Below are 10359 nucleotides of genomic sequence, written 5' to 3'. Positions count from 1 at the left end.
TCGTGGAGAACCAAAAAGGAAGGCCTCCCGGGAACGTTGTCCGTTTTTGGACTTTGGTAAATATTTTATTTCTGCTCTGTTGTATAACCTTGATGTGATTGATGTGACAATTTAATACTGTATTATACCAATATTCTTCAGACAGTGTCTTCGGTCATCTGACGAAGTAAATCGTAGATTTTTGTTCTAACATTATACGAGTATTTGGTAATATAAAGCTTAGCCAGTCATCCTAGAAGACCTAGGTAAACTGTAGGTTATTGTCTTTATTGTGATAGGTACCAGTATTAATTCTGTATTACAAGGTTACTGAATGAGTAGTTAGGGTTAATTAAAAATTAACCAGTTAGGAATAGAGCTGTAATTCCTTTATTAATTAAGTTCCCCTGGAAGCGTTTCTCAATTATCACACGTGTGGGTGTTGTGTCACGGTGAAGTGATTAGCATATTGTGTAAACTAGACACCTAGAGATTAACTAATTAAGTGATCAGTTCTGGGTTATTATTGTTGTTATTAATTAACTACTGCGGCTGTACATTTGTCAGCGTAGTTTAATACAGATTCCAAGTGTATTGTGTTTTTGTTGTGTTTTCTAGTGAACTAAACGTGCTATATTACATATACTTTATATAAGATCGTATCTCTGATCATACCTAGAGACGAGCCAAAGCGGGTATATACTGCCTGTTACAGAGAGATCTAATAGATATACAGTTAGGAGAGATATTTGGATAATCGTGTTTTATTCAGTTACGGGTATTATAGAATCCCCGTGACATCACCACTGAATCAAGTTCAAGGAAACTCATTTGTGATACAATTTCAATAAATATATTTTTTTAGGTGATTAACTGTGTGGTGCATTTCTAAAGGGGTGCTTGCCAGATCCATAGTATTTAGTAAAACTGGAATCTAGGTGTACTGAACGCGACTCTGTTTACACCACTAGAGCACATTGGTTAATTAATCATCGGCTACTGGATGTCAAAACTTTGGTAATTCTGACACATAGTCATCAGAGGAAACACACCACATTTTTCCTAATGCAGAAACGGATCTTTTATATGTACTTTTCCACAGGCAGGATATCACATACCACGCTCTTTGACCAGTTGTGATGCACTGGATGGAATAAAAAAAAAAAACCTAATCAGTTGAATGAATCCACCGAGGTGGTTCGATCCTGCGAAGCAAGCACCTTAAGCGAGCACTCAACCAATTGAGCCAAATCCCCCCCCCCCACCCACCCCCCACCCCCTCCTCCCTCGAGAACAACCAGCTTACAATTTCGATATCCCCGAGTTTTTTGTATGCAATACTTTTGTATGAAGTCGATTAATAACAATTATTTATCACAAATAAATGTAAAAATAGTGAAACGCGGCACTTGTGGCTATGGTGTAGCGTCTTTTAGACAGCAGTTGGGTTTGTAATTTACATTAGGAAATGATTAGAAGGAAAGGTGCGTTGTTGCGGTTCTATGAAATGTAACTACATATCTTATAATTTACATAATAAATGTGTGACAAAATTAACGGTGGCGTGTGATCCCAACAAAGACACGTGGTGCGGAGTTCAGAAAGATGTATTAACCAATAGAATACACGCTTCGAAACCAACGTCACTCAGCTGACCAACAAAGGTTCAATTGCTGCGTGTTTTTGATCACGTGACTAGCTAATTAGTATGCCTACTCACGTTTGTGAATACTGAATTACCGGCCTCGGTGGTGTCGTGATTAAGCTATCGGACATAAGGCTGGTTGGTACGGAGTTCGCAACTCGGTACCGGCTCCCACCCAGAGCGAGTTTTAACGACTCATTGGGTAGGAAGGAAGGAAATGTTTTATTTAACGACACACCCAACACATTTTATTTAGGATTATGTGGCGTCGGACATATGGTCAAGGACCACACAGATATAGAGAGACAAAACCCGCTGTCGCCACTTCGTGGGCTACTCTTTTCGATTAGCAGCAAGGGATCTTTTATATCCCACAGACAAGATAGTACATACCACGGCCTTTGCTACACCAGTTGTGGAGCACTGGCTGGATCGAGAAATAGCCCAATGGGGCCACCGACGGGGATCGATTTTGAACCGATCGCGCATCAAGTGAGCGCTTTAACACTGGGCTACGTCCCGCTCCCAAATAGATAAATGAGACCGACTGGGTCTGGACACACTGATTTATTAATCATCGGCTAGATAGACAGGATAACACAAACCACGCCCTTTGAAATAGCAGTCGTGGTGTACTGGCTTGGAACGAGAAGTAACCCAACGGGGATTGATCCTAGACTGACCGTACATCAAGCCAGCGCTTTACCACTGGGCTACGTCAGTCCCTGCCTCCACACCCCCCCCCCCCCCCCCCCCCCCCCCAACCCCTCCAATCCTTTAAAATATCAGTTAGCTCTTTATCAATATGAAATTCAAATTCAAATTCAAATTAAAACTGAAACATCTTGAGCGTTAACCTTTCGGTCGCCCTTACTGAATTTTGCAATAATATATTCTGTTCCACCGGTTAACATATCCTGCCCCGCCGGTGAACATATCTTGCCCCGCCGGTGATCATATCCTGCCCCACCGATAAACATATCCTACACCACCGATGGACATATCTTGACTCACCTACCACAAGCATGAACATCAAGGTCTGTTAGGTATGTATGTGTACAATCTAATTAAAATTAGCTCCACTATTACACTGGCCATAGCCCTAGTCTTTACACACGCAGGATATCTAATCTCATCAACCTCACTCTCTTCTATTGATAAAGGGCTCTCTTTAATTAACAATTGGTCACATTTCGGCTGACAACACTGACTAGTCAAATCATTACACAACAAAACTCCTATGTTTTCAACAGGCAAGTCCTTCACAACACCCATAATGACTGGTCCCGTCACAAACTTCGAACACAAGAAAACATTATGTTACCGGACAACCATATTTTCTCCAGTAACTGAGGTTAAAGCCAAACTACGTCCTGTATCTGAATTCTCAATACCAGCTAAACACTCTTGCGTTATAAGCGACTGACTACAGCCGGTATCTCGATAGATTGATATTGCCTTAGGACACAACTCTTGTTTCACATCACAAACCATACCAGTGGACACATACGGGTTTACTTTCTCTGCCGTGGGACTAACCATTAACTCTCTCGCTAACGGAGCTGACCTCACTAAACCGACCACTTGCACATTATCGCGTTTCCTTTTAAAACAGTCCCCGACAAGATGGTTATCCTTTTTACAGTAACTGCAATGTGGACGAAAAGTTCGTGCATTGGTTGATAATGCAGGCTTATCCTTACTTTGCCCACCAGGTACATTCCTTGCCTGACTAGCTGACCAACTAGAAGACTCTCCCCGATAGTTACTTTCCCGGGAAAAACCTGGCTGAAATTTCTTCTTATTACCCTGTTGTAAAGAGCTACCCTGTACTGCCTGAGCTTTGTGTATTAACACGTAATCATCTGCCACTATGCCTGCCTCCTCTATCTTTTTGACATCACGACCCTCTAAATGAATACGTAAGCTAACTGGTAATCCATTTTTAATGTCCTGTAAGATCAACAACTCCCGTAACTCGGTATATGACTCTACCTGATGAGACACCACCCATTTATCAAACATCTCTGCCTTCTTAGCCACAAACTCACTATAAGACTGACCCTGCGTTTTTCTCAACTCGCTATACCGTAAACGATAATCCTCAGGTCGTAATTCATACGCCCTCAACACTGCAGCCTTAACTAGGTCGTACTGACTTGCTCGCTCATCACTCATTGAATTATAAGCTACACTAGCCTTCCCCTTAAACTTAGACACGGCTAACAATGTCCACTTCGACTGCGGCCAATTTAGCTGCTTAGCGGTCCGTTCAAAAAGTTGGAAGAACATATCTACCTCCTGATCATCAAATACAGGCACTGACCTATAAGCCTCCGACATGTTAAACCCATTTCCTACTTCTCGTCTGACTTCTTCAGTATTCAACTTTAACTCATGTTCCACCCTTAATTTTGCTAACTGGAATTCTCTATCTCTATCTCTATCTTCTCCATCCCTCTCTTCTCTCTCTCTCTCTCTCTCTCTCTCTCTCTCTCTCTCTCTCTCTCTCTCTCTCTCTCTCTCTCTCTCTCTCTCTCTCTCTCTCTCTCTCTCTCTCTCTCTCTCTCTCGCTCTCTATCTTCTCTATCTCTCTCTCTATCTAATGCACGTTCTTCTCTTTCGTACTCAAGCTTTTTAAAAGCTAATTGTTGTTCCACACTTAACTCATTTATTTCTATCTCTGGAACAATCTCACTGTCTTCCATAACAGGACTATCACCAAAAACTTCCTGGATAATAATTGTCCTTATATCTCCTAAGGTTTTAGCTAATGTTAAATCAATTTCTCGCTCACCCGCGATTTCAACTAACTCGGCCTTACGTGCTCGCTTAATCTCCACTATACTGAGCGTAGGCCTATCCAGCAAATTCTTATCCATGTTTAGATATAACGCACTTATTATTAATTAATTTTCTAGTGAACAACGTTGCTACTTCTAGTTAATTTGTAAAAATTATTTATAAAGCCTCCATTTACAAACAATACTTTTTTAAATGTGCATGTCCCGTTTCAGATCCGGGACGAGGGCCCCAATTTTCACTCCTGTCACGGGGATCCTATAATACCCGTAACTGAATGAAACACGATTGTCCAAATATCTCTCCTAACTGTATATCTATTGGTATGATCAGAGATACGATCTTATATAAGTATATATTATTATAGCACGTTTAGTTCACTAGAAAACACAACAAAAACACAATACACTTTGGAATCTGTATTAACCTACGCTGACAAATGTACTGCCGCAGTAGTTAATTAACTACAACAAATAATAACAACCCAGAACTGATCACTTAATTAGTTAATCTCTAGGTGTCTAGTTTACACAATATGCTAATCACTTCACCGTAACACAACACCCACACGTGTGATAACTGAGAAACGCTTCCAGGAGAACTTAATTAATAAAGGAATTACAACTCTATTCCTAGCTGGTTAATTTTTAATTAACCCTTACTACTCGTTCAGTAACGTGTGATAATTGAGAAACGCTTCCAGGAGAACTTAATTAATAAAGGAATTACAACTCTATTCCTAACTGGTTAATTTTTAATTAACCCTTAACTACTCATTCAGTAACCTTGTAACACAGAATTAATACTGGTACCTATCACAATAAAGACAATAACCTACAGTTTACCTAGGTCCTCTAGGATGACTGGTTAAGCTTTTTATAATTATTTAGGACAGTGAGCCTACAGATTTCTGCGTCAGATGACCGGCAGCACCGTCTAAATAATATTGGTATAATACAGTATTAAAATATTTAAAGTCACATCAATCACATCAAGGTTATACACAGAGCAGAAAATATATAATTACCAGTCCGGACGGACTAACGTTCCCCCTGGACGCCTTCCAATATGTTTCTCCCTGATATCTCTAAAATCCTAGCTATTTATTCAAAACTCTCAGAGACAGCGAATATCGCCTGGGGGAACAACGCGGTACCTCACCTATCATCTGATATTTCCACCTCTCCCAGAGTCGGTATATTTTCTTAGATGACCAGACATTCTGTCGCCAGTCTCCAAAATCACGGTTGTAAAAACCGCACTCGCGGAGGTATTACGTAACTACTGGCCACCTGGGCTAAGTGCATTTGGAACTGCACACGGCCCTCTAAAACAATTAATATCGCCACAGGCGAAAATAAATTAAAAGCATGTACCGTCACATTGGTCCAATCCAGCCAATTACGAACAAGGAACCTCACATGTAAATAAACTGCACAATTGTGTCTTTTGCACTCGCACCATGTTCTTTATTACTGATGCATGAAATCCTGGCTGACTAAGGTAAGTCAACTAGGGCAACAGAGGAAATAGCAAGCAGGAAAACAAGATAGACCTAAAGACAAACCAAGTAAGCCTAATAAATTATTCTATACTACAAACGATTACCAACATATAGATATTGTTCATTTCGCCTCAGTTATTTTATTTATTCATAAAATAATCTATTCAGGGGGTGGGAATCAAAAATCTTAAACTATACTTAGCTGTCAACTATACTCCTGTACAATTGCTACTAGATACTACTAAGCTAATTTTTATTCATTGGTAATAAAGTTAAGTATGTCAAGCATTAGGCTTTTTAAACCAATACCTACACTATAAGGGTTTCACCCTTCAAATTAGATAGCTAGATTAGTCTAAACTCCCCCTCCGTCATTGTATTCAATGCTATACAAAGACGGAGGGGGATGGGTGGTCATGAATGACCGTTGAACACACTAGAATAGGGACTTAAGACAATAAGTACAACCTTAACACAAAATTAGAAACCACACACAGACTACACGCTCACCGCATCAGTACACAGGGTGCATTGACTAATGATAACAATCCACCCGCACTCATTTAATGGCCCAGCACGTGCTCTAATAAGGAACCGGACAAAAGAATACTGGTTCCGAGTACACAATTGCCATTGCACCCGGGGGAAGCTGAACAAAAGAATATCGGCCTCCCCTACCCAAACCCCAAATACTTGCTGCTGGTGTAACTTGTACTTGGTGACACTAAATGGAGGACACGAAGGACCCCGTCAACAAACATCAAGCCGACCAACCCGGAACAGCTCCCTTGCCTACCAGTGCCAAATACACAATTGTACGAGTCTCCCCTGGGTGGTCATGCCACGACCAGAAGCGGTCAGGTCCTTATAAGGGCCCTATGGGCAACCTAGGGAGACAACCAGCGACATAAAGGTCTATAATTAACGAGCTACTCTCGATTCACTAATATCAAAACCTATGCTAGTTCAGCCATTTACCTTTCGACTGACCGTTCAAAATTGCGCCAAACTTCCTCAATCAAAATTGCGCACCACTTTCTCTTTGGCATTAACGGCTCCATTCAAAATTCCATAGAACCACCACCACCCCCACCCGCCTGCTACCGATTCGGTCGGGCTGCTGGTGCTCCCTTGCACCTGCCAGTGTAGGCGGTCCCTCCTCTCCCCTCCCCCAACCTTTCCTGTCATGTACGGAGGAGCCGGCTCTTGTGCCCACGACAGGCGTGCGCTACAACAGCTTGTTCTGAATGTGCACGTAAAACCCTATAACATGACATGACATGGTCGATATTTAAATTGTTATTTATATGAAATGTCACCTGGACATGGGAGTCCATGCGATGCTGTTAGATTTACTGGCAGACCCAGTAGAGCTACTTTTAATCAGATTGGTCTGTGTACTGCGTATTAACCGTCCTGGCGACGTGATCGTAGTCTGGGGTTATCATGTCCTTGTTCATTCCGTGTACTTCCAAGATGGTCAAATTGGGCACGATGCCAGCTTGTTGTTAGGATTACCGCTGGGCCTCTTGAGTGTCTGTGTCACGGGGATCCTATAATACCCGTAACTGAATGAAACACGATTATCCAAATATCTCTCCCAACTGTATATCTATTAGATCTCTCTGTAACGGGCGGTTATACCCTAGTGGCTCGTCTCTAGGTATGATCAGAGATACGATCTTATATAAAGTATGTATAATATAGCACGTTTAGTTCACTAGAAAACACAACAAAACACAATACACTTTGGAATCTGTATTAACCTACGCTGACAAATGTACTGCCGCAGTAGTTAATTAACAACAACAAATAATAACAACCCAGAACTGATCACTTAATTAGTTAATCTCTAGGTGTCTAGTTTACACAATATGCTAATCACTTCACCGTGACACAACACCCACACGTGTGATAATTGAGAAACGCTTCCAGGGGAACTTAATTAATAAAGGAATTACAACTCTATTCCTAACTGGTTAATTTTTAATTAACCCTTAACTACTCATTCAGTAACCTTGTAACACAGAATGAATACTGGTACCTATCACAATAAAGACAATAACCTACAGTTTACCTAGGTCTTCTAGGATGACTGGCTAAGCCTTAATAATTATTTAGGACAGTGAGCATACAGTTTACTGCGTCAGATGACCGGCAGCACCGTCTTAATAATATTGGTATAATACAGTATTAAAATATTTAAAGTCACATCAATCACATCAAGGTTATACACAGAGAGAAATAAAATTATTTACCAGTCCGGATGGACAGCGATCCCCTGGAGCCTTCCTTTTGTTTCTCCCCGATATATCTAAACCCTAGCTATTTATTATAAAATCCCAGACTGGTCCGGAGACAGGACGCGGAACCGAATCTTATGATGTGTATTTTTCCACAGCGACCAAGCGGTATTTTTTCTTACAAGCCTAGACTGGTCGTCGGCAGTTCGCGAGAGATACCCCGGTCGCGCGGAGGTATTACGTAACCACTCTCCACATGGCCTCCGCACCTGGTCTGGGTGTGTACTGGAACTGCACACGGCCCTCTAAAACAATTAATACCGCCACAGGCGAAAAGAAATTAAGAGCATGTTCCGTCACAGTCTGATGGTTTCCACCGGTCTCGGTAGCGAAGTCGTGGAGCCATCGGACCACAGGCTGGTAGGTACAGGGTTCGTAGCCCGGTACCTGCTTCAACCCAGAGCGAGTTCTTAAGGGCTCAATGGGTAGGTGTACGGTCACTACACCTTCTTCTCTCTCACTAACCACTAACCAACTAACAACTATCCCACTTGAACCTTAATTGGATATAACCACGAAAATAAGTTAAAATGAAATATCCGTTTGATCATTATGTGTACGTCCATGATGGTGAATTGGGCACGATGCCAGTTTTTTTTAGAATTACCGCTGGACCTGTTGAGGGTCTGGTGGTTTCCACAAATCACCTTCCATCCTGGCTACTGAATGGAGTGAATACCTTCGGGTTGGGTATCTGGTTGAGTCCTCTTAGCGCTCGCCTGGTGCTCTGTCGGTCTATGAAGGATCCCCATCGGTGGACCCATCACTTACACGGTATAAAGGACATGTGGCATTTTCAAATCTAAGCCAGTGCACCACGACGGGTATTAACAAAGGCTGTTGTATGTGATATTCTGTCTGTGAGATGGTGCATATAGAAGATTATTTACTACTAATGGAAAAAGTGGTAAGACTATATGTGAGAATTACCAAATGTTTGACATCCAACAGCCGATGTCAGTGGATAATAATATTTGCACAGAAACAAAGAAAGAAATGTTTTATTTAACGACGCACTCAACACATTTTATGTACGGTTATATGGCGTCAAACATATGGTTAAGGACCACACAGATATTGAGAGAGGAAAACCGCTGTCGCCACTTCATGGGCTACTCTTTTCGATTAGCAGCAAGGGTTCTTTTATAAGCAACATCCCACAGACAGGGTAGTACAATCACGGCCTTTGACGTACCAGTCGTGTTGCACTAGCTGGAGCGAGAAATAGCCCAATGACGGGGATCGATCCCAACCGACCTCGCATCAAGCGAGCGCTTTGCCACTGGGCTACGTCTCGCCCCTAATATTTGCACAGATAAGTATCACTTATTAATACCAATCGCAGTTGTTTTGACTCCATAAATATTTGATGGTGAACTTTGGTCACGGAACTGTCTTCTTTGGTATAGGGACAGAGAGTAACCCATTGTTAAAAGGATCGCTTGATGCACTGTCGGTCTAGGATCGATCCCCATCGAATGGCTCACTGGGTTACTTCTCGTTCCAGTCAGTGCACCACGACAGGTATATCAAAGGCCGTGGTATCTGCAATCCTGTCTGTGGGATGGTGCATATAAAAGATCCCTTGCTACTAATGGGGAAAAAAATCGGCTCTAAGACTATATGTCAAAATTACCAAATGTTTATCATCTACAAGACGATGATTAATAAATCAATGTGCTCTAGTGGTGTCCTTAAACAATTATGTTTTAACTTTATTGTCAATGGATAACAATATTAGCACAGATAATCGATGCCACACATTACTACCAATCGTAGACGCAGTTGTTTTTACTCCGTAAATATCTAACGGCGCAACTCGAACTCTGACACGGAACTTTCTTCTTTGGTACATTGCAACCCATAGAAGACCCATAGAAGACGCACCTGCTGTTTTTGTAATGGACATAATTTAACCGAGTGCAACACGTTGTAGAGGAGGAACAGGACTTGAAAGCAGTGTAACAGGTTTAAGGGTGTCGTTTACAGGAAAGTTAAAGACACGACACAACTTCGCCTTAATACAAATCTGGAAGATAAAGCCACGCACAAGAGTGCCTATTTTGTGGTTCTGGTGACGCCTTTCACATCCCATCGCGTTCTGGTTGTGATGCCGCTCAAAGACA

This window comes from Gigantopelta aegis, chromosome 11, assembly GCF_016097555.1.
Source record: "Gigantopelta aegis isolate Gae_Host chromosome 11, Gae_host_genome, whole genome shotgun sequence".
Lineage (NCBI taxonomy): Eukaryota > Metazoa > Mollusca > Gastropoda > Neomphalida > Peltospiridae > Gigantopelta > Gigantopelta aegis.
This window is presented reverse-complemented; position numbering follows the sequence as displayed.